Source organism: Streptopelia decaocto (genome assembly GCF_964273445.1).
Source record: "Streptopelia decaocto genome assembly, chromosome: Z".
Taxonomy (NCBI): Eukaryota; Metazoa; Chordata; class Aves; order Columbiformes; family Columbidae; genus Streptopelia; species Streptopelia decaocto.
In genome coordinates, this window is record NC_138657.1 from 46333707 (window position 1) to 46359824 (window position 26118).

Genomic DNA, 26118 nt, shown 5'->3' on the forward strand with positions numbered 1-26118 from the left:
TTGGTCACAGACTTTATTTTCAGCAGAACAGATCTGAATCCATGTTGCTACTTGTGTTGACCTTGGAGAAGGAGAGTAATCTTCAGATACAGGAGCAAAGTGTTACTACATCAGAATTATTACAAAGAGTTTGTCCAACCTAGTAGTTTTGTGGAATGTGGCTTTGGGGTATAATTGTTTCCTAGAAATTGAGAGGTGTTAATAAACATGAAGAAATATGGCATGTAGTGTGCAGAGATTTTTTGGTGTTGTGAAGGGTGATTCTTGTTTTAGGGTTTTATAATTAATAGTTTTTCATAACCAGTCTTTGTAATAAATTTGTGGCCTTTTCTGCTGGGATAGAGTTGACAGAGTTCTTCCTTCTCTACAAGTCCATCTTTATAGTGGTGGTTCTCCTACTTGTTATGGGTCGCTGTTACTGTTCTGTGGTTGTAAAGTCCTTCCTCACAATGTCTTATCTTGCAGCTGGTCTTTGTTCTCAGAAATTATTGATAGCCAAGCTTGTCAAGTTTGATGAGAGTAATGCTGCTTTTCATGCCAGTTGTGCTTGGATTTGGGGGACAATATAAGAAAAGGTATTGATAGTAGACAAGTAGTTCTATGTTGTTACTAAGAGAAACAAAGGAGTGTGCTGCAGAGCAAAGTAAAATCGAGGTGAGTATATAGCTGTACCTGTGTTTTAGTGCTTTTGGTTTGGGAAGGAGCAGCGGAAGATTTAGTTATTCCTTGCAGCATATGTTTGTGGGTTCTTTGTTAAGGAATAGGATATTCATATTTCATAGATTATATGTACCATATTTAATGTGCAAACTACTTCCATGCTAAACATACATTCCAGGAGTCCTGTTGTGTCGTTGACATTCGTGTAGCTTTCTTTGAATATGTTTGAGAGCATATGAAGGATGTTGTGGGAAATAAATTCACCACGTTGATATGTAGTTAGCGGCACTGAAATTTAGTAGTTCGGAGATTAGACTCAGTTTCTAAGTTTTTTAGAAGTGTTATTTCAGATATGGTAACACTACTGTTGCGGAATGTACTAACTCTAGGAATTAAACTTTTCATGAGACTGTGGTGTAAGAATTTGAGCAGATATGGTCATGTTCTACAAGCATTTGTTCTACTTGTTACCCTAAGAGATGCTTTAATGATCAAGGCTTCTAGCAGTGTGATTTAACAAGAGCTCTTATTTTTATTTGAATGATAATGAAAACAGTGAAGTATTCAATTGTCAATTGTCAATTTCTATATTAAAAAAATCTGGAGTAAAAGAAAAACATACTTTATATTTGTTTTACTTCAATAATGCAATCCATTGCTTGTTTACTTGAAGTATCAAAAGAGGATGTTAGTGCAACAGTTTGTTTTTAACAACAGTGTTGTCACTTCGGCCAGCAGCAGTTAACCTCCATTGCTTTGTGTGTATAACAACCTTTGGAATAGGTTAAGATTCATCAAACTGTTTTGAAAATGGATCAAAATAGTTTGATTAAACTGAAGTTCAAAACCTTACTAAGTTGTATCTTGTGTGTACAGTGTCTGAATAAAAATACTGAGTTCCTCTGCTGTTTTTCTTCGACATAAGTAATAATAGTGCTGTCTTTACAGATCTAAATTCAGATGTCAGTCTTGCAAAGAACTCGCAGTTTGCCTCAGGTTGCTGACATCTTAGTGTAGTACTGCTGTTGTCTATTTGTCTTCATTTGTGCTACTCAGAAAAAAATATATCTTTTTATGGTTACTTGTTCTCCAAACAACAGCGTAATATTGGATGTGTTTTGAAAATATAATTGAAAGTATTTTTTCTTGTTCCAAAGTCTTTTGGTACTCATATTGGTGTTGATGGTTGGTCATGTTGATCTTTACTATCCAGTAAAAATGAAATGCACTTTAGTTAAACTTTGGAATTCTAGAAGCTTTTCTTTAAGCCCAACAATTTAGCATGTCTTAATTTGAACTTTTTTGTGCAGTTAAATGCTAACTTCTAGGTCCGAAAACTTTGAAACTTTGTCAGAAGTCTGCGTAATGCCTTGTGAGGGTTTAAGGAAGTGAGTGACCTTCACACTACTCTTGCCTATTCAGTAAAAAATACCTTTCCTGTACCCTGGTTTGAAATTTTAGTATCATGTTGCAACCTGCTTATTTTGGTGAAATGCTGGCCACTTTATCATTTTGCTCTTCAGTAAAAGCCTCAGATAGGTAGGCACTTCATTTTCACAACAAAGAGAAACAGGCTTCCATTCTGAAAGAGAAGTTTGTGTTTTACCCGTCTTGTTCTAATGTACTTCCAGTGCCCATGATGCTTGCCCCAAGGATGGAGTGTCTCTCTTCCTCATGTTTAGAATAGAAAATTCCCATTTATGATGTGCAAAGCATCAATGGCTAAGTAGCTGTGACTCTTCTACTCTGTGGTGTGGTTTAGTTTTGTTGTTGTGGGTTTGTTGTTGTTTGGTTTGGTTGTTTTGGGTTTTTTTTTGTGTGTGTTTTGGGGGTTTTTGTTTGTGTTGTTTTACTTTAGGTATTTGAATTTAACATTCCACTGTCACTTCCTGCCCTGAGGTATGAGTTGGGGGGAGAAGTGACTCAGGTTCCTGGATCCTCTTGGTTGGAAAACAGTATACACAGTACTTAAGGTCCACAAACAAAAGGCTTTTATTTTGCAGCTTGGCCCAAATGGTATATGATTTGGTGGCAGAAGGGTTTACATTATTGTAGGTTCAACTGGTAAACATTAAAAGTTTTTGGCACATGTGGGGCTCTAAATCTTATGTCGCTATGTTACTTACAAAAAGGAAAGGAAAAAAAAGGTAGAAGTATGGGAAAGAAAGAAAAGAGAGAAATATTTCACCATCCTTATGGCTCCGCTTTATGTGTGATGGAGTTCACAGTCTCGGATCCAGCGATGTGCAGTGTCCTCTGGTGTCTTCCTCAGTTCATGTGATGAGATTGGTGAGCAGAATGGTACTCAGGATGCTGGGTGGGCACTGCCAGTGCTTGCACAAGGTGGGCCTTTATAGCCCTCTGGGTTTGCCTGCTTGTGTAATTTTTGGTTGTGTTTTGTGGAGGTGTTATTGTGGAAGATGGAAAAGTCGGGGCGGGGTGGGGGTTGTAGAAGATTGACAAGTCTTGGGCCATCTTGAAGGGTCTCAGCTTTTGCCTTCGTGCCATGCTGAGCATATCAGAAGGTGGAGCTACATGCCCTTCAGTATGTACCCCACCTCCTACTGTCAGTCTGCCAGCCTGGTCCTTGTCTGTGGCTCCATTAGCTTGTCGTTGATATGTAAATCACAGTTCACCTTATACTGAATATATCATCTCCTGTGACTGGATGAACTGGTTTTGCCACAATGTTTGAACCATTATCCTTATCAGACTCTGACATCCACAAAGGAAACACTGCCTTGAATAATGTGATTTCTGGAGTTAAATACCTGCCTTGTCTCACTGACATTGTTTGCAACAACTTCCGTATGTTCTGCTCAGAAAGTTCTACATTCAAGATATCTAACCTTTCTAAGCTGTTTTCTACAACACTTGTGATCCATGAGCTCATATAAGGTCTCCTTGGTTACTCTATTAATGAAAGGCTTCCATGCGGAATGAAGTTTGGGTAAAATTTTTGGCTGTCAGCAGGTGCAATAGACTAGGATCTAGACCAACCAAAAAAAAAAAAGGCAGATTATGTCAGAATTTACTTATTTACTCACTCGTGACATCAAAAGTCTCCTTGTCAGCAGTTCTGGAGGAAAAGCTTCTGTGCCAGTAACCCTGAGACTAGAATTGGCATCTATTGGTGCTGAAGACAGTGTCAGCAGGCAGTGCTGAGATACATGAGATTCTGAGGTTAGCAGAATCTAATATATGACCACATTCCTTCCACATTGTTAATTTTTAACACAATGCTAAATTGATTTTTTTGTGGCTTTGTAATTTTGTTTACGGATTTTATCCTACCAGGATAAAGCGCTACTCTGAATACTTCTCAGTTCCCTTGTGAATCTATTTCTTTAATCTTGCTTGATACCAGTCTTCCTGCTCCTGTCTGTTTCAGCAGAATGACTCTGTTGGGATTTTGTTCCCTGGTATACAAATTGTTCAACTACAAGACTTTCATTGTATAAGACTCTAATTTTAGCCTGCTCTAGTGGGGTGGTGACTCAAACTTCTGTAAAATCCCTATTTCCACAAAAGCAGGAAAAAAACCCAGAGAGTTCATGACTTTTTGTTTAGCAATTTTCTACATTTTGTATTTTGGTTTTATTTCAGTAGAAACTACAGAACTAAATTAGAAATACAAGCTGAAAATATGCTTTAGCTAATGCAATTTGTATTCTTTGGTTCCAAATATAGCTTATTTGTTTACATGTATTGTTATGTATGTTCATGAGTTTTAAAAAGTTCTGTATACTGATTATGGTTCAGAGCAGAAATGCCAACTAGAATAATGGTACTTAATTCACATGTGTAAGTCTCTAAATATGGTTCAGAATGAGCTCCAGAAAGTTTTAAAATCAAGACTCAGCTTGGAGTCAGTAAAACTGTTTTAATTCAATCAGATCTTGTTGTGGGTGGTAGTTTTTGGGTTTTTGTTTGTTTGTGTGGGGGGAGGAGTTGGGTGGGAGTTTTTTTGTTTGTGTTTGTTTTTTCCTCACTTGGATGTCATAAGTACGCCCAGGCTACCAGGAAGCACAGAGTATGCCTCCATACCAGCTCATACACAAATGTGTTTATTATATTTTTGTCTTAGAATGTTCTTGTTAGTTTAATGTGTGTACATTGTAAATCTATGTCCTTACATTCAGTTCAGCTCACTCCCCTGTTGCATTAATGCATGCCAGTGCAATCAAGTAGCCAGAATATTATAAGACTTCTTGTTAGTTAATATAAGACTAATGGGATGTTTCAATTGGCATGGAATTAGGTCTCTAACAAAAGGTTTAGATGCCAGTCCAAGTGATGGCTTGCTAATTAAATGTCTAAATGTCATTGTTAAGACCTTGAGAACTAGACTTGATTCATAAAGCTTTTTCCAAAAATGTTTGAAGTGCTGGAAGCTGAAAAGAATGAATTGAATGGAGAAAGAGAGCTTGTCTGTCTGAAACCAGTAGATTTGTGTATTGCTTTATTTGCATCTCTCTCAATTTTACTTGTAAGCAAGATGTTCAGGGTTTTGTTTGTTTGTTTGGGCTTTTTTCTTTTTTTAAAATTTTTTATTTAGCAAGTGAAATAGTGCCTTGAATAATGTAAAGGTACTGAAGAGTCCATGTGACAGTCTAGTTTGCATGCAACAAGGAAGACCTGAAACTAGTTGTAAGGAGAAAGCCTAGTTGTAATTCACTGTTTTGTATTTTAGAAGTCTCAAATGGGTTAGCATGTTTTCACTTGTTCAGAGAATAAGGGGAAATGTCTGCCTTCAACATGCTGAGGTTACCATGGCTAAATTTTATATTTGCTGTCTGCCAGTGTATTAATTCTTGCCTTTCAAGTCACCTGCTCTGAATAGAGGTAGTGTAGGAATGTACAAATTCGTTACTTAATCGGTGTTTATTGCTTGAAGATTTTCTAATTTGTGGCATACAAGTGATGAGGTTCTTTACAAAGCCAGGTAATTGTTCTCATGGACGGTTTGCCATCTAGTTTAGTGTTTGAAGGAGAATTATCTATTTTTATTCGGTTCGTGTTCTTTTAAGTTTATTGTATCACTTGTAAAATGGATGTGTAGTGCTTTTCGTCATTCTTGTCTCTGTTCTGCATTTCCCAAGTTGTTATGTAATTATATTGCAGGAGTCTCTAGGAGCCATGCAAGCATTAAAATTACTTTGTGTTGGGCAAAGTTCAAATCTGTAAAAAGACACAATTCCTGTACTGAAGCAATTACATTTTCCAGTGAAGTTGTGCTATACAGCTGTTCACAGAAGTGCATGGACTTGATGCACTAGCCATGCTCCATCACATGGCTGAAGCACAGGAGTACCCTTTATGTGGTGGGTGCATATCTGGGCGCACAAGAACAGTTCCAATCAAGTCACTCATCCAGATGACTTCAGTCACAGGCATGTTTGATCACATGGCACTTTTGCCAGAGTTTCTTGAGTGCCATGGTGTGAATGTTGTATGAAATTTCCAAGTGCTAAGACATGCCTGGTCACAAGACAAGGCAAAAAATTCAGGGGAAGTGGAAGAAGTAAGAAGTGAGAATGGGCAACAATTAATCCATAATCTTAAATAAAAAAATTTTGATTGCTGCCAATTGTGTTTCTGGAGAAGGACTTTGGTTTTCTGTTTGTGTGACAGAAGGGATTTTGCCAATGACATGGAATCTCATATTGTTTCTTACTTGTCAGAACAAGTAATGCCTGCTGTAAAGATTTCTTTCTCTTGCCACCTGGGGTAATTGGCTTGCAAAATTAACCCCTTCAATGTTGTGAGAAATGCTCAGAATTCTTGGGATCCTGACTTAGCTTGATTTGCAGGCACTAAATTTGCCCACAAGACTACATTATTTGGAATTTTTGTTTATGTAGAAACAAAGTCTTACGTTTGCCAGAGTTTCTTCAGGGTGACTCCATTCCAGGCAAACTTGAAACTTGAATAGTTTGAGTTTTAACATTAAAATAATAGAAAATATTTCTAGTAAGGGATTCAGTACTTGATTAAAAATATAAACATTTATAAAAGAGTAATGGATCAATAAAATGCAAATCCATGCTGAGGAGGAAGATCTGTGTCAAATATGTTTTTTCCTAAATCTTAGCTAGTTAGGGCTGGTATTCTAGCTGACTTGCCTTGGGGATCTTTGAAAATACATCTCTTCATTTAAGATTCAAATATTTGGGTTATGTGTTAGGAGAAAAAAAATAAATTATTCTAGTACGCTTAGCAATGGAGAACTTTTCTAAACGTGGTTGTGATTATTTAAAATTTTCACTTCATGTGTCTGTAGGGATTACAATCTGAGATGCAAAATATATCTGTAATCAGTAAAATGTTCTTCCTTATCTCTAGCCTGAGTGTTTCAAGAGTTGCAATGTTGTACACTTTAATCATGCAATTGTACCTTACAGTTCTAAGATTTAATACATGCAATTAGTTGAGTAGCCGGTGGCCCTGAATCCAAGCTGTGGAAGCAAAGATGGCACTCAAATATACACTCTATCTAGATCAAGGAATTTAAAAGCACTCCCGGCTTCTCAGTTTTTGACAAACCTAGGTGCATTTTTCTTCTTTATTACTCCACTGATGCTTTATTTGTTCTGGGCATGGCTATCAGCCCTTCTTCAATTGCTTTTTTGCAGTACTTTCCTGAAGTAACTTTGGTAGTGGTAAATTTTTAGTAGTAGCTGTCTCAGATGCTGGTTTTGTTAGTTTGAAGTTGCCTGTTGATTTCCAAGATAAAGAATGGCACAAAGAAAGGCCAGATCTGTGTGACTTCTAAAAGTGTGGATCACAGTGTATTGTTGCTATATGTGTGGAGCTTGGTATTGGAATCAGCTTGCCTAGAGATGAAATGAATATTTCAATTTTGCATTCCTCTTCTAATGAGCAGGTAGATAAATTTCAATAGGTATTCATGCTGCTTGAATACTGGACAGGGCTGCTTATACTTGAATTTTGTTCCTTACTGACTGTTCAGTAAGCTGAACCTTTATTATTAGGAGAAAATATCCTAAGATATTATGGACTTCTCAGATTGTTATGAAAACAATCCCCACCACAATGGAAGCAAAATGTCTTTTTTCAACTTCACTAGTGTTACAGAAATTAGAATTTGAAGATGCAGTTCATCCAAAACCCAAAAAGAAAAACATAATTCCTAGCACCCACCCCATCAATATCATAAACCCTCATATTTTGAAATGAGGCTGTGGATTTTTAATTTTCAGTAAACCCACTAAACTGTGTGCCAAAAGACAAGGGAGTAAAAATTTTAGTGTGCCACTAATGCCTATAGGCTTGTGTAACAGCAAATTCCCTAAGGGAGTGAGATCCAGATCATCCAAGGAAGCATTTTTATGGTCAATAAATAAGCTGAAGTGAGCAACAATGTTTCCAAAACAAAAGCTAACCCAAAAATCTAAAATGAATCATTATGCTTGATGATTAACTTGTCTGTGAGCAGGAAAACTGCATGCTGGCCAGGTGTCTTGTCTGCGGGGGTTGTGCTACCTGAGAGCACAAGTCCATTCTGCATGAATGCTGCCTCTCGCAGCAGCTCACCTCTGCATACACAGAAATCAGTTAATGGTGAGAATTCTGTATTGGTCCTGAGAGATCTTACATTATGGTTTAATCCTAGCCAGCAACTAGGACTGCACAGCTGCTCACTTCCCCCTGTGTCTCAAGTGGAATTGGGGAGAGAATTGGAAAGGGGAACAAACCCACAAAAAACTTTGTGGGTTGAGATTAGAACAGTTCAATGAGATAGAACATGAAGAGAAAATAATAATAAAAATTATAGTAGAATATACAAAACAAGCCATACACAATGGAATTGCTCACCATCTGAGGCCCAATAGCATGTTCATTTGTTCCCAAACAGCCAATATTTGCCCCCTTGCTGACTCCAGTTTATGTAGTGAGCATGATGTCATATGGTAAGGAATACCCCTTTGGCCAGCTTGGGTCAGCTGTCCTAGTTTTGTTCCCTCTGAGCTTCTTGGGTACCTGCCAGAGCATGGGAAGCTGAAAAGTCCTTTACAACCTGCCAATAAGCAAAACATCAGTGTGTTAGCAACATTCTTCTCACACTAAATCCAAAACACAGTACTATGGTAGCTACTAGGAGGAAAACTAACTTTGTCCCAGCTGAAACCAGGACACCTTGGCAAGCAATCAGCTAAATCTCGGTTGTGTGAGACTGGATAATAATTGTTGCAACACATCATGAGTATATGCACATTGTAAGGGATTAAATTCTTGCAGGATTAAATAAATTGTGAACTTCAAAGCCCGGAGTGGATCCCTGCATTGTTCAGTGTGAACCTTATATTAGAAGCTGCAGAACACAAAAAAATCAGTATTTCCTAATTGAATATCTTGTCTCACCTTGTGGGCTCAGCACCTACTGAGCTTTTGTGATTTTTATTAACCACTCCACTGTTAGGAAATTAAGTTCCAGTTTGTCTAATTTCCAGCTAATGGATCTCTTTAAACTTGTGACAAACTTGGAAATATTTTCAGTATACAGTAATAAAAAGCAGCCTACTTTTTGCTAAGCCAGCTAAATTGTATTCCTTAAACCATACAGCATAAAACTTTTTAAATGAAATGATACATTTTTGTGGTCCTTTTTTGAATTTCTTAGTAATTACTGTTATGTACTGAAATGTGGATTTTTTTTTTTAATTAGATTTTTGAGGAAGATATATTTATCCTCAGATTTCTTGTCAACCCTTTATCTTATAAAGGACAGTTTTTGTAGATCTACTTGATATGGTTGTCATGTTCTAGCTGAGAGCTCAGAGACTCAGGCTTAAATTTAAGTGTTTAAAGACTATAATTATGGTGAGAGAACTCACAGCCACGACTGAGCAAGATCTTTGTGTTTCTAGACCTTGTCAAAGCTGTTCTTAGTGCAGTGGGCTTTCAGAAACTTGCCTAGAGCTGGAACTTTTTGTTTGTTTTATTTTGTTAGCAGACTTGGAGAATGGTGATGTTTAACATACCTTTTTGTAAAAGGTCTTTGCTTACAGGATTCCACAAAAATTGACCTTCCCTCCTTTTTGATACCCTGCACCAAAAACAAACAAACAAACAAACAAAAAAAAAACCCAAAACGTTGATGACCTCTAGGTAAATAAATTTTTAACTGATTTATTACTACTAAAATGTCAGAATGCTTACAATATATCAGTTATTGCATTAGCAACATTGGTTCAAACCAAACAAAGGGAATAGTGAAAAGAAGATGGTGAGAAAAAAGGTAATATTCCACTGAAGTGATAGAGCTTCTATTTATCATAGTGGTGTGGAGTTCTGGGATGTTCCTGGGTTCACTGTAAAACATGTATAACCATGCAGCATCCAATTTTTTTAGCAGTGACCTTTGTCAACCGCAGTGTAACAAGAAACTGAATCTGATCATCCATTTATGTGTGCAGTCATCCATTTGTCACCTACGGATGCTAATACTGCAACTTCTTATGTCTGATACTGAATATTAAGAAGCAGCAAAATAGGGCTTTTTCTCGTAACTCAGGCCACTGTACGTATTCTAGGTATGTGCTCAGTTTTTTCTACTGGATATGATACTTAATCAGTCTCTGAGCAGCGGAAGGACGTGCAGCCCTGGGTAGATCAGTATGTTAGAGTCAAGACCTGTGTGACAGCTTAGGACAAAGTATTCTGAGACAAAGTGCTTTGGTTACAAAAGGTAGCTCTAATGGAGATAAGGCAAGTCCAGAGCCTGGCACTCTCCAAGAAACATCAAATTCTTGAACTTTCTCTAAAAATTTAATGTTTTTTTCTACTCTATGGCGCAGATGAGGAAAAATAAGATAAATTTCTATTAACGAACGAAGTTCTCTACGAAGAGCTTTTCATCTGAAAAAAAATCCCCAGACAATCCCTGTGGTATGCTAGACAAGGGCTTTTATGTGGAAGATACTCAACACTGCAGATGTTCAGCTTCCAGTACTGTTAACTGATTACCGAAACAGAATTAAGTATGGGTTAGAAGGTACAATTACAGGTTTTCAAAAGTGCTGAATAAGCCTTTAGTTTGTGGGAGGTTTGGAATAAGTGCAGAGGCACATGCGTGAACCAGTGGAGTAAACTAAACTACACTTGAAAGTCAGCTCTTTAGTTTACCTGGTCAGTGTGAACTTGCTTTCTGCACATTTACAGACAAGTTTTCTAGCTCACACATTTAAAGTCACCTTTCCCAATTTCTGTAGAAGTCTATCTCTTCAGTGGATTGAATAGGCATCATCCATTTATGTTTTCCGCCTTTTTGGATAGGATTGTTTTTCCATTTAAAAAACAGAAATCTGTGTGAAAATTAATGCACAATTTTAATATTGGGTAAGATTAAGCCCTCTGCAGTTAACTGCAGAAAGCAAGAGCTGATGCAGGTTTGTACTGAACTTCTCTTGCCTTTCATCTGAGGTATTGCACAACATTGCTCTGACTTGCTGCCTCCTGATGTCCTACACGTGAGCCTCAGATTAACTAACAGCTGTGATATTTGAACCGAAACATTTCTAATAAAGACTTGTACCCTAGAGTCCATTAGAAATGAGGCCTAACAACTGTCATGCTTTGCCATGGTATTAAGGGGGAGTGGAAAAGATAAATAAAAAGAAGGCTGAAAATATAATATGTGCCTGAAAGAGCTGCAGGAGAGGGAACAGAGTGATTCAATACTTGGGATACTCTGATGTTCTTTAATTTAGAGGATGAGGAAACCATAGGTAATGAGTAATGTGACACATATCAGGTGGATTTTATTATATAGCTGAGATAGAAGAACGGGTGAATAGATGGTGAAGTTTACTGGATTAATGGTTTGCTATACAAACTCCTTTTTTTACTGTTGAACTGGTTTTCGAATATATGTGACTAATATTACAGATTGGGCCATGGCTCCATACTAGATCTAACAGATGTGAGGAAGGAAGCAGTCTTTCTCCTTGAATCTTGATTTATTTAAGTTCCAGCAAGAAACCTACATGCAGATGGAAAACTTTAGTGAGAGGAAGGATGAGTGGGAGATGCCCCAGAGAGCACAGTACTTCTGGACAAAACAAAGGAATTGGCAAACAGTAGAAAGCATTAGATAGTAAATGATTTAAAGAGCGGGTGATGGCTTTCCGTACCTCTGACTTATTTATGAAATAATTAAACAGCACGCATTTTTCTGCTTTTCTCATTTAGCTTATGTTACATGACTTTCCAGTAATTAATTGACTCCTGTGAAAGACAGACCTTTTAATTGCTTGTGGAAAAATCTTCTCAAGTTCAGGAACTTACGGCACAGTCTTTGGGGGAGGGGGGCTTTGAGGGCAAGTAGAATGCAATTTATTTTAGCACATCAACATAATAGAAAATCTTCACAGAACAATTTGATTTCTGATTCTGTACTCTCAGTACAGAAACTTCCTGTTTATTTTTGTAGGACTAGTGTCAGAAGGGTTGAGTTCATGTGTTCTGGTTGATGCATTAGGAACAGTGACAGTTCTTTTCTCCATTCTTTCTGCATCTGTGTAAGAAAGGTGGTCCTTTCGTTTCTTCATCCTTAGGAAACCTCTTTTTCTGATTATCTTTCTTGTGCTCATAGTTGGAGGTCATCTGTATGGGGAAGTATATGTGACATTTCTGAGAGAATCCTGATGGACAAAGTATGAGTATAGCTTTTCATGGTCAAAACACGGATATTAATGTTGACGGGAGCAGGTTATGAGTGTTCCCAATGTGTGTATATACAAACTATCACTGATCCTAGTCATACAGTAAGGACAAGGCTCAGAAGGAACAACACAGAGTCTGTGTGTGGTAGTGAGAAAGGTGAAAGCAACTTGACAGTTTCCAAGGAAATGAAAAACTGAGAGCATATTCAGCTTCATCAATTTTTAAAATAAATTTGAAAGGCAGGAGACAATCTATGATTATAGCAGCTGCTAAAATATTTTATTAAGTCCTGTGTTAAGATGAAATTTGCATCTATGTAAAACAGATGTGAAATGTTTTCAGTCTTTTGTTAACAAAATCTCTTTATGCCACTGATATAAGTCAATGTATAAGTGAAGTTCCGAAGGTAAGATCCCTTAAGTTGGCAATACTACATTTCACATTTGCGAGTAATACCAACCATAGTGCCTGGCAACAGAGAGAATTTAACTTATTATCCAACCCACTCACTGCCCAGAGTCTCTGAGGTAGGTCATACTGTGCATGTACAATGACTAATAATGAAATACCAATCACTTAAACTATATTAAATAGTTAAAAGCTTCTAGGGAGAAAGCTACTACTGCGAAGGGTAAGGTGAAAGCACAGAGAACTGTCCCATTTATGAGCCAGTTATCTAAAACGAGAAAACCTCTTGCGTTTTCTGCTCCAATAGTCTTGATTTTATGAAGCAAATATTTTTGGGCATCTTAATCTGCTCAGAGCTTCTATTGAGCACTACTTACTAGTGGTGGGGGAAAAAGGTTATGACAATTTTATTTGGTCTCAAACAGGATTTTTATAAATGCAACAAGGCATTGGGAAATACTTAGTACATGGATTACATCAAATATTCTGTGAAAAGATTAACAATTCCTTTTCTGGAGCCAAATTCCCATTTGGCTGTTTGAGAATGCTGTGCTGGGTAGGCTGCAGGGATCTTGTCCAAGATAATAAAAGTAATTGTGTTTTGAATGCTGAAACTGAGTCGGTATTTTTCAATACTAAAATTTTGCATCCCTGAGATTTGTTGGATTACATGCAGAGATTTCATTCTTTTAACAGATTTTTAAAGGGGGGGAGGTTACGTAATATGGAACAGGTATTGCTAGATCTGTCTTAGTTATTATATCTTTCAAAGAATGAAAAGTCCATCTTGTTCCTTCTGCCAAACAGAAAATAATTAGCCAAAAATACACTTAGTCTAAACAAGGCACTTCTCTGTACAATTCCTTTCTGTGTTTTATTTTTTTCTTGAGACCCTGACCTTTTTTTATTCAAGTACTGTTTCATTGGTATTATTGGTATCAGTTCTATTGTCAGGATCTAGTACTGCATGCAGAAAGCAGTTTTGAAAGAAAACAAGAGTATGTCACAATACCATTCACTTGTGTGGCTAAATATCGATGTTTTAACACCACTGGGAGATATAGTATGAGAAGGATCATCTTAGTAATAAGAACATGCTGATTATGAAACTGAATTTCACTTAATACTGGATTTTTGCTTCAGAGGCAAGTGAATGTGACACAGACAGAAAACATAAGCTACCATTTTTATTAAATCATAACAGAATGGGCATTACTATGAGCAAGGAAGCGAAAGCTTTCTTCCTCACACTCACCTGTCATTTTGGCAGAATGCATTGGAGAATTTGTACTGCTGCTTATGCTCTGCTTGTTCTGTGAATAAATATGTGACTTCAGGCTACAGAGTAGTGAATCTAACACAGCTCATCAGCACTGAATTTACTCAAATTTATGCAGCTTACAACTACCAGGCTCAGAAGGCACTGACTAATACCAGGACTAACAAGAGCATTTTCACAGAGTGAACACTATAGTTAGTTTTTCAGAGTTGCAGAAAATGCAGTATGATGTGTGTAAACAAATGGACCATGTTATGTAGCCTTTGATCTTTGGTATTCCCATTTAGGTTCTAGGAAATTAACTGTATTTCTCAAGCTTAGTTTTTTACTTAGAAGGTTGCAGTTTAGCTTTAAAGTATATAGATTTTCAGTTTTCTAGCATTTTCTTCAGCATTGTTTCTCTAGTATTGTCTTTGCACATTGAAAGTAATTACACACTGTGCTGCACTCGCAACTTCTGAACATGATCTAAAGCCATCACTGAACCAACCTGATTGGTATATAAGCTTCAACTCATATTGCAACACGTTGCCAACTGATAACGAGCTATGTCTATACTTATTTCAGTATGCACTTCTGCTAATGTAAATAATTTTAGGATGGAGAGAGCTGTACAGTAACAGCTGGGAGCATTTTGGCTTTCTTTTCTGAAGGGAGGAACAGTGGCTTATATCAGTAATGTATCAGTAAGATCGCTTTAGATGTAATGCCTGCATAGGTTCTACACTTTAAGTCTCTCAACAGTAATGTGATAATTTGTTACAGCTGAGGGAGTATGAACTTGGTGTCTGTAAAATGAAATTGAGTGGATTGAAGAACAGAGAGTTGTCAACTATTGCTGTAATTAATAGGAGCTTTGTAGCAAAAAAAAAAAAAAAAAAAAAATCATATAGCCTGACCTTTGAATACTGGCACACTTAAATTTTGTTTAAAGTGGTTTACTGTAACACCTTAAGTGATGGAACCTCTATAAGTAGTCATACTGATGAAGTCAAAGAGGATTTTGTGTGATGCTGTGCTGAAGGTAGCAGATGACATCATGTTGCACATCTCCTTAAACACAAAGACGTTTAACAAAAGGTTATCTGGTAACGAGCATCTTTCCTGAGAGCAGAGTATTGCCTTCTCTGACTGGAAAAAAAGAACTATGGGAAAACAGCTGAAGTTAAACTAGCAGCATTTAAATATCTGTTGTGCAGTTGCTCACAAGCATGCACAGGCCTGTGATGCCTTCAGTTGTGCCTGGTCCCAACCATGAGGTATCATGAGCTGCTTGTCTCATACAAATCGAACAAATTATTAGAGGAAGAATGAAATTTCCTGGGGCATATAAGGATATGTGTTTTTAATGAGCTATTTGTCCTTATGTCCACTTGTGTAAGTGTGTAACTCCATAATTTATGTGAAGTGCCACAGGGAAGGGCATTCATTTGCTCTAGCTGAGAAACTTGCGCTTGTTCAGATGTCTTCTTTCGTGCACTACTCTGTTGAGATGGATTGCACTGCCTGTAGATTTATTCTTGACTACCACTTGAGGATTAAAAAGACTTAATATTGTGCTGTTTCTACAAATCTGCCTTTTATATTACAGCTGGATTTTTTCAAATTTCATCTCTGTAGTACCTTTTGTCTTTATGACATTTTATTGAACTGGAAATACAAACTACAAACTCAAACAGCTGAAATATGGCTTCATTTCTGCTGCCTCTTGTATTCAGTAGTGTGTTTCTGGACTCAAACAGCTGAAATATGGCTTCATTTCTGCTGCCTCTTGTATTCAGTAGTGTGTTTCTGGGCGGGGGGGGTAAGTTTTCTTTGTGTATACCTTTTTGCTTCCTTATGCTTGGGGAGAGATCAGTTCTGGAAGGAGATTCTAAAATACATCATTTCATGAATTGATTTGTTTATTCATGTGTCTTCTGGATTTTTTTCCAACCCATCACTAAACTGATACTTGTTCTAATTTAGTATAGCTTAAGTGTATACATATTTGATTTGTCATAAAATTAGCACCTAGTAGTGACAACTTTATATCTAAAAAGCACATGAAAACAGTGTTTTACTGAACCGCAAATAAGCCTGAGATACCCTTGAAGAATACGCTTATGGTTGCCTTTTAAATATGTAGTGGCTCTGTGGATTTCTTTAAAAGCTAGATGAACTGTTATTAGCTTTAATTACAGAAGAACCTCGTTTCTTTTTTTTTTGTATAAAAGTATTTTCCTTTATAGAAATGCCAAAGATTGTACTCCTGTACAGTATTTCGTCCTTGTGTGCTTTTGTTGAAAGGAGAATTATAATATTCATGGCTGAAGTAATGCAGATGCTCGTGAGCTAATTTCTGCAGAGTGTGTTAATTCTCGTGCCCGTGGCTATGCAGAGTACTGGTGGTGGAATATAGAGCTGGGGCTGCTTCCGTGTGGAAAAGAAGGTCCTGCCTGCCTTCTCTGTGAATTAGCACGAATAATATTCTATATTTTACGTCGTGTGTGCGCAGTAGGTGGTAACGGGTTCCAGGCGGCTCAGGCCTTCAGCGGGTTGCGGCGGCTGGGGACCGCCCACCGCACTGTCCTGCGGGGAGGACGGCGTCCTCCCACGGGGCTGCGCCGGGCTCGCCTTGCCCCCGTCCGTTAACTTCCTGGCGGAGGCATGCCTGGGTTCCCGGCCCCGGGCCCCGCCTTTCGCATCTGGCTGCGGGAGGGCGCTCGGCCTCTCCGGGCGGCAGTGGGGCGCGGGGCAGCCCGTCGCATTGACAGCGCCCCGCCGCTGCCGGCAGCCCCGCCCCGGGCCGTGCCGCTGCCGGTGCCGAGAGCCGCAGTTCGGGGCCTGGCCGCCGGCGCGGCTCCTCCTGCCGCGGGGGCGCGGGGCGGGGGCGCCGCTGTTCCCCGCGGAGGGGGCGGGCGCATCCACAGGGGCGCGCCGCCCCATTGGCTGCGCCGCCGCGCCGGGCTGCACGTGACCAGCGGGGCAGTATTGGCCGCGGCGCTGGCGCAGCCGGTGGGCGCGGGCGGGGCCGGACGGGCCGGGCGCTGGCGGCGGGATGGAGGCGCAGCTGTCGCGGCCATGGGGTGAGTGCGGCGGCGGCTCCCCGGGGCCACCGCACCCGGGCGGCGGCGCGGGCGAGGTGAGGTGGGGCGGGGCGGCTCTCTGCGCCTGTGACAAGGAGGCGGCGGCGCCGCCGCCGCCGGGAAGGGAGAAGAAAGCGGCTTTTGTGGCTAAAAAAAAAAAAAAAACCAAAAAAAAAACCCCTAGCCTGCGAGAAAGGGCTGTCGTTGCGGAGGGGAGGAAAACCCCGCGCCCGCGGAGACGGGCCACCAGGCACGGCGGGGAACCGCCGCGGGCGGTACCGACGCCCCCCCCCCCCCCGCGCCGCCGGCGAGAAGCACAAAGCCGCCGCGGAGCCCTGGCGCGGCCGTGCGCCCCGTAGCGCGGGCTCTGCGGCCAGAGGAGGCGGAGAGGAGGCGGGCGGGCGGGCAGCCCTTGCCCGGCGTGTGGAGGTGCCCCTTGCGGGGCGGCGAGGCGCTGCCCGCGGGTGGCTTCAGCCCGGCTTTGTTGGTGATGGAGGGCGGCGGTACGTCCGCTGCCGCAGCGCGTCGCCGGGAAGAGCGAGCCGTGCCGAGCCGAGCGCGCCTGACGGAGAGCGCTCTGGGGTGAGCGCTGCGCCGTGCGGCCGGCTCGCCCTGGGATCCGCTGACTTCTTACAAATTTATTTAACATCACAAAGAAATGCTTGGGTCCGCGACTTAACGTGAATGCTGTGGGAAATCTTAATAAATTATGTATGAAGCAGTGGATCCTTTCTTTCCCTTTGTCAGATATGCAGCTTTTATTCTAGCAGTTAGGTCACCGCCAGCAGAATGCTCCTTGCTTTAGCAAAAATCTGTGGTGGCTTTTGGAAGATGTATATACTGCCAAATTATTTCATCCTATTTGTTGTTTGGGTCACGATTTAAAATTCTTCCTGTTGACTTACATGGAGGACCCGTGGTATGAGCTATAAGGAGCATTTTTCATTTGATAGGATTTTCTTTGAGGGATCAGTGGAACCTGGTTTTGATTTGATTTGGATAGTCATACACTGAAAGATGCCTTTTAAAGGCATAGTGAGAAACATTGTGCTTCTTATTTTGTATTGAAGTGTTCTCAGTAAATTACTGTGCATGCATGAATAGATCAATATAGATCAATTTCAGTTTTTAAATACTACCCTCCTCTGCTGTTTGTTCTGTTGAAAGTGCTCGTTGATGTTCCTTCTGCCCTCTTTTTATGATTTAGTTAATTTTTCTGTTACTTCTAATACAGTCAATAAATTTATATACTATTCTGTCAAGATTATGGTTCTTTGAAAATACACGTAAACATATGTACTGAAAGTACTTGCTTGGAACCAGACTCTTCTGTACTTTTAAGAAAACTCAAAGTAACTGGTAAAATATCTTTTCCTGCTTCTCAGTTCTATTAAATACAGTGATGCACAAAATAGAAGACAAATCTAACTTGCTGAATTTAAATTTCTGCTTTATTGCAGACATCCCCTCAAAATATTTTTTGTATATTCCATTATTTTTAGGGTCATAGATTTTGTGTCTTATTGGTAAGAGAGGCTTTGTGTGATGTTAAATTGTGAAACATCAGTTGAGGACTCCCCATTTGGAGTAATTGGTTTCAAAAGGTAAATTGGTGATACTAGATGTTTCTACTGTAATGTTTTGAGTGTTGCAGAGGTGTTTTCACTGCTTTTTTTGGAAAGAAAAGAGGGTGACAAAATCACAGTAGGGATTATGATAATTATTATGGTGATGGTTCTTCATGTTTAACAAGAAACAGTATTGTGCAGTAAGCAGAGTAGTTCCTGTAAGAAACTGTAGTCACAGTCTTAAAAATGGCAGCTTGAATAAAAGATCACTTTTAATATACTTTAAGTTATTTATGAGTGCAGACTTTCCTAAACATCATCCCTCAAATGCCATCATGATACTTCCCAAAGTATTTGTACAGAATATTCAGTTATGATAAATGTTTAAGTATGTGTTTTCATAGTACGCTATTGGTACTCAGCATGGAGTACCAATGTCATAGTACACTCCATACTCAGCATGGAGTAATACAGCACATGTTGGAAATACATAAGGTTAAAATAGTTTTCTTTGGTCTTTGAATTATGTAGGATTTCAGTATCTGTCTTAATTCAGTGGGTAAAATGTTTATCTTGATGAAACAGGATTAATTTTATTTTCATCAATACAATTCTATTTTAAATTGGCTGTACTAGTCATGATATGTTTTGACAGTAAGTTATTGTTAGTGAAGACCAAGTCTCCACTGGTGGTTTTCCAGAATTCTTGCAGGACCTTTGTGAACAGATGCTGGTACATTTCCTACAAGTCAAATGTTTTTTTTGTTCCCTGAAGTGCTGAAGGGACCCCTGAAGATGACCCCAATAGGTGACCCAATACAGGGGAAATATTGCTTTATATATGTATAATTTTTTTAAATTAAAGCTGTTTTTTCTCATATTAGTAGTTTTATGTTTAATTTGTGTTTTCAGTTAAAATTGGAAAATAAGGACCTGTCTCAGGCTTCTTAATAGCTTAAACTTTCTGGAATTGAAGCCCTAAAATATTGTGAGTGAGGAGGAGCAAGTCATATGCAGTGAGGGATACACAGTTGGCCATGAATAGCAGAGGTGATCATCATGAGGCATGAGTGTTCAAGCTTGTGAATCATCAGTGGTCCAGTATAAGTTATGATTCAGATGATGTCTGGACTGCTTTGTGTTCAATATAGTATTTAAATGCAAATCATGTTTTGTGTTTTCACAGTCATATTCGGAATGCATCATGACTAACCAGCTAAGGAACTTCCCAATGCAGAATTATAAAGGAAGAATTGGTGCTTTTTTTCTTGGCAGTGTGATAAAAACTGAACTTGACTGCTGATAGCCTGAAATGTGTGATTTCTTGACTTCACTCTTTTTTATATTAACAGGAATTTTGGGGGGATTGTTGCCACTCTAGTAACATTCTAAACATGAGGTCATTTCTATTTGTCACGCACTTGACCGCCATCATACTTGACCTGAAATAAGGAACATAAGCCAAGAGTTCAGACCATCATCTTCTCTTTCCCTCTTATCACTTATTATTTTGAACCCAAATCAGCCAAGTTATGTTTTGGTTAGGAAGAACAGATGATGCTTCTGCTTATGGTTGGTGACTACAGGTCAAGTATTGAACTTAAGGAAGTATCCCAAAATATAACAATGGCTTGAAAGTTCTTGCCAAGTTATGAGATCATTAATGGAACAACAGAACAAAATAACCTCTCTACCCTACCCCCCAGTCAAAAGAGTTTAGGAATGTCACATATAGTAACACTTCAGTGTTTTAGTCTGCTGTCAACAGAGATAACTTTCATGAAGAAATTGATAGAAAAACTGAGAAGAAAATCCTCTCAGTGTGGCTGAGGTTTAGAGAAAATTATGTTGGCTTCCTGTTGAAGGGACTAACCCTTTCACACATTGTGTTAGGATAACTGATAATAATAATGGCTTTTTGTTTGGTCCTTGTTTTTTCTATGCGTCTGAAAACCCAGGAATTTGGAGGGTTCTAATCTAGAGATTATTATTTGGTGTAATTTAGTATAAGCTTTTTCAAATTTATTAAAAGGAGTAGTGTTACATAACTTGGAATTCACTTTCAGATATCAAAGGCCTTGTTGCTGAAACAAGCTGATGCGGAACAGTTTTCTGTGATTGCTGTTCTTCTTCCTGCATCTCTCCGATGACCTGAGCATGCTAATATAGAACAAATGAGAACATGAGTAGAAGATACTAAATCTGCTGTTCAACTCACGGGCAATTCTCATTCTGTGCAGAATATTTTCTTAATTCTCTTTAACCACACCCAAAGCCTTACAGCACTTTCAAACTCCGTGTTATATTTGCCCATGTGGCCCAGATGAGGAAAAACCAAACAAAATAGCCTCCCTTCTAACTCCTATTGCCTAGAAGTTTTGGCCTTTGTTCTTAAATGCAGGTATGGGTAGAAGGATTAAATATGCTGGCACCAAAAGACATTTTAATCAAATATAGGCTTAACATGAGGTGGAAATAGCTTGGTTGTTCAGTGTGGTGCTGGAGAAGGCAGAAATACAATTTTTCTGCTCTGTCTAGAAAGAACCAAGATAATGGGATTTTACGATCTGAGTCCAATGGAGTATTTTTCAATGGGTAGGAAGAGAGAACAATGCCTGTGAAGGGTAAACGTTTTTAAGTCAGCAAGCCTGGAAAGTTTGCCCCAAACCGAAATGGATAAGACAGTCCCTGGTCTACTGATGCTTATTTTGGTAAGTTCTTAAATACAGCACTTAGAGTGTTGATATTTTGCCAAAGTTGAAAAAGGACGAACAGAAGGATATTTACATATAAGTCATTTAACCTGAAGACAAGCTTCAAACAAAATAATGGAAAATCCGATACAGGATTCAGTCAACAGAGAGATTGAATTAATGCAAATTGGCATGGTTTGATATGTTCAAATAAGAAGTGCCATTTTTGAGGTAACTATATGAAAGTGGTCCATTTAAGGCTGAAGTTAGTAAGTGGAGCTGGCTTACCTTAGAACAGCTGTGCTGGATTTTTTCCCCCTGCCTGGCAGCCTTGCTCCTCTTTTGGAAATAGCCACGTAACAGCTGCTGAGCCATTGTGGTTGATGGCCCAGCATAGTAAATTAAACTGGGACCTATTTCAGATTACCTTGGTAGTTAGGCAGTAATCTACATTGGTTTAGGCAGCTGCCACTTGAGCAGCTGAGCCCTTGTCTCTGCCCTGGCTGGAAACCTTGAGGAGATGGTTAGGGCAGACAGCTGGGGACAGGCACGGCTGCAACTCTCACAGTGTTAACACTGGCTGCTTCCAAGTTGGAAGCCCTAGACCTAGTGCTTAAAAAAAAAATCTGGTTAAAAATGTGTTTAAGATAAACTAATTGGAAAAAAAAAATTCTCATGACACTATGACTGTTTTTTCGCCTCTATTCAATGTGATATGCCCTTGAATAAACAATTCCCCATTAGTCACATGGGAATGAATGACAAAAATTGACAGAATGATAAGGACAAGATATTGGGCTTAGCACTGAATACTGAGGTAAAATTTGTGGATGTAGAAAGAAATCGGAGTTGATCGTCCTTTCCAACCTTACTATATGATATTCTAGATATTCATGAACTTTAGATAGAATTATTACAAGTTGTTGTAGTAAGCAGATAAATGACATTGTGAAAAAATTTCATTACACAAAGCACAGGAGCACATCTGTTTACTGGTGGTGGTAGTAGAATGCTAAATTCTGTTTGCTTATTAGAGAGTTGCACACCTGTTTTACTATTCACTGATTTTGGTGTCTGAAGTAGCCATACAACTTATTTGCTAACAAAAGCTTAAAAAAGTCACCCTCAGGCAGTTAACTCTGAGTGAAAGAATAATTATTTGGTTGAAGATTTCTGAAGTTGAAACAAATAGGTGGTAATTATCTCAAAATGCTGTTTAGCTTTACATCAAGATAGTGCCAGGTCTCTGTCACTACTGTTGAAAAAACACATGGTAGGGTTTTATATCTTAGATTCTTCTTAGCCTCTGTTCTGAAAAGACTAAGATTCATTTTTTCTACAAAAGTTACTTTATACAAATAGAATGTTCTCATAACAATTATGGCTTCTATGGATGAAAAAATAGTAACAGGAATCTGAAATATTTTCATAAGGAGATTTAATTAATATATCGCAAATTGTTGGGGCCCTTAAGTAGAACCTCTTCAGGGCATTTTGAGTATATATGCTTACTGATTTCAAAGAAAAAAAGGCTCTGATCATTAAAAACATTATAAGTTTTCAGATGGTATTGGGGGTTTTGCCTGTCTCTTGGGATTTAAGACTAAAAAGGGTTCATCTAAGTTTCTGATTTCTGGGCAGTTGTTACTGGCATAGGTTTCTTAATGTAGAAGAATGCATATCTAGATCTTAACAGTACATTTGCATAAATTTGGGCTTCTCATTAATTTTGATTTTAGTGTGTCAGAGAGTTATATCCAGCTTGAAGTTCTGTGTGTGTATTCATGCAAACTGCTGATTCAGTAAAGCATGAAATTTCTTGTCATAATTTCACCTTACTTTAATAGGAGATGGAAATTTCTCATCTCTTAATGATGAGAAATATGGGTCAGGAAGTGGGAGGCCTAGACTTTAGATGCTTCTTACAATGAAGGAATCATATTTCAAAGTTTCTGTATTGCAAGAGGACTATTTCTTGGAGTAAATCTACAGAAAGGGGTATCTCCCATGCTTTGGATGATGACCACTCTGCAAAGGAGAAGCGCAGTTAGAAGGCAAAAGGGAGCTTGACTGAAGCATAATAGTGAACTTCTCAAAGGTGGGTTGTGCAGCTTGTGTCGTGCATTTTCCCTTGGGCTGGGTAAAATGTGAAATGAGTGGTGGAGCCCAGAGTTCTTTTCTTTCCTTTCTCTCTGCTCCCCACTGAAGTGGTTTTGTATGGGGGAAGAGTAATTTATTCTTGACGCAGCTGATTCTTGCCCAATAATCTTGAGTAAGTTTGTGTGTTTATGTGCAGTGGTACAGCTTTAGGCTAGTGGTCCACATGTAAGCTATTCCTTGTTTTCCTTTGGACTGGTTGTTGGTTATTTCTACTGTGAATGAGGTGATATGTGGCTGTGAACACTGTCTGGCTGAGAGGGTCCAGAGTTTGATTCTTTCTCCAAGGCAAATGTTTTGACCACTGAGAAATTAGAAGGGGCTGCAGTGATATAGTTGATTTCTAGTGATGCCAGCAATTCTGTGTTCAAAAGTTAAGTCCTTTTTTTTTTTTTTTTTGGTACTCAAATAATTTGGAGGATAAATCCAAGGATTAGTTTTGGGACCTGAACTCTGATGTGATTTGCCTAGTTTGAGGCAATTCATAAAAACCTATTTCTAGAAGAGAGGCAGATTTTTGAGGGTGTTAGCTCAATATATGTGGAACAGCTTGTGTGTAATGGAGCCTTGTGATTTCACTCTACGAACTAAGTGCCTGAGAGCTGTTGCGGTGTTCAGCAACAGGAAGCCTAAGCTGCTTTGTGGTCGTGCATTACCTGTGTCCATTTCCTCCATTTTAAAATTAAATAATGGTGTATTTTGTGAAAGGCTTTGACATGTCATTATTTTAGGAGAAAAAGGTACAAATAGCTTGAAGATACGGAAATGAGTACAGTATTCTATATTGAAGGTTAGGAATACAAGATGGGATTTCTGAACTGTTAAGTCCAATTCCTTCCTGTGCAGTGAGCTAGACAAGGATGTTGCCAGCCTGCATTGAAAAATGATGGATTTATACCCATTTGTTCTGTGTCAGTATTGTGTTTTAACATAAATGTTTTTCTCCCTCTCGAGTGTTTTTCCCCTCTGTAATAACAAAGTGCAGCTGTATCATTTCAGCCTTTGTTTTGCTGGGGCAGCAAAGCCTTGCTCCTCAAGTCTCGTCTCATACGAGAGACCTTCTGCTCCCCTGATTGCTTAGCATCTTTATCTTCACTTACTTAAATTTGCTTTTCTTACCCATGCCTTTGTAAAATGACTTGATAACTCCGGAGATCATGTTAGCTTTCCGTGTGCCAGTCTCATGTAGGCAGTGCCCAGGTGCTCTGCAATCTGGCTGCTGAGAGGCTCAAACTGCTCCTCCCCACCCACTGCTTTCAGGTGACAAGATTCCTACAGGAGTGACCGTGCATTGTTACACTGTTTAATTCTGCCCTGTTTCTACTACTTCATTTCTCATTTCATGAAATGCCTTTTGTATTACATGTAGTCCTCTGACCTTGTGAAGCCTCTTGAATTTATGCGAGCAAGTTTTTATGCCACTTCTTCTGCTAAGGTCAATAATGAAACATTTAAAAATACCTGTCACAGACTAGTTTTGGGGGAACTTTACTAAGTCTCTCTCCAGCCCAACAATTTGACTTTCAGCGCTGTCCAGTGTAATTTTGTCTTTGAGCTACTCTGTTACTCATGTACAGTTTTTCTGTTTGTCTCTGTTTTAACTGTGGTTCATTTTACACGTGGCATAAAACACTTTGATGCAGTTGGGGTAGGTGAGATCTGTTAATTCTAAAAAGTAGTTTACTGTTCTCCTCAAATACGTGGTATTCCTTCCTTTATAGGCAGGAAAAAGGAGAATTATCTTCGAGGGCCAGGGAGGTAGGGATGCATCTGTGTGCCCCCAACAAGTCCAGGTGCCTCAGCCAGTGCGGTGGCAGGTGGTGTAGGTGGCCACAGCCTATTGCCAATGTGAGACTGGCTGCTTTCTGTTCAGTTTTCAGTGTAGATGCAAACATGGTTTGCCCAAGCCTCGCCATGATACCGAAAGATTTTATGTATGCTTTTTTTTAATTATTATTATTCCACCTCGGGAGTTTCGCTTTAAAATTGGTGCTGTACCCCAGGGTGTGGGTGTGGGTGTGCTGGTAGCAGGGAGCAGCTGCCGGCATGGCTGTGGCTGCTACTGGTGCAGGTGCCTTCCCGGCACGCGGAGCTGCAGCCAGGCAGCGTGACTCCCAATAGATGCCAGACTGGCAGGAGCAAGTTTCTGCCTGTGCGAGTGTTGGTTATTGCCCATTTGGGCATCTATTCAACTAAAAAGTGAAGATGTTTTGGATTAGTTATGGTAATCAGCTTTTTTTTTCTTTTTTTTATCTGAAAGCTCCCAGAATAAGATTAGACATTAGAATAAATCAGGAAGAGACACTAGTCTGAGGCAGAATTTTGTCTCTTAGTGGCGGTGTCCTACTTCCATGTTACAAAAATAAAATACGCAAAATGAAGCTTAGGAACTTAGATCAGGAGAGGGAGAAGACAAACCAAGCTTCCCCTTCAGGAACTGGGTCCTTATTCATTTACCATAAGAACATTTAAAATATTAGAGCTATTGCAATTGCTCTCTTTCTATGCTGCCTCGTCCCCTCATTTAGTTTTCCCCATTTTCTTCATTTTATGTATGTGTCTTGTTAATGTGGCTGGTTGTTTTAACTTCCGAAGTC

At 39.3% G+C, this 26118-nt stretch overlaps 1 protein-coding gene across 11 annotated transcripts in view; it reads left to right on the forward strand.

The window, feature by feature from the left end:
* The window catches only part of APC (APC regulator of WNT signaling pathway), a 108729-nt gene that overhangs the window by 5218 nt on the left and 77393 nt on the right, over positions 1-26118 (forward strand). Inside the window, exons 1-2 of one of the 11 annotated variants that reach the window (XM_082074397.1) lie at positions 21342-21382; positions 23314-23462. The exons of 9 other annotated variants lie outside the window; for them this stretch is intronic. The gene's annotated coding sequence lies outside the window, so the exon portion shown is untranslated. Of the gene's footprint in view, positions 1-16853; positions 17104-21341; positions 21383-23313; positions 23463-26118 lie in introns of those variants that run through there. One more of the 11 variants, XM_082074396.1, reaches the window with a different exon arrangement.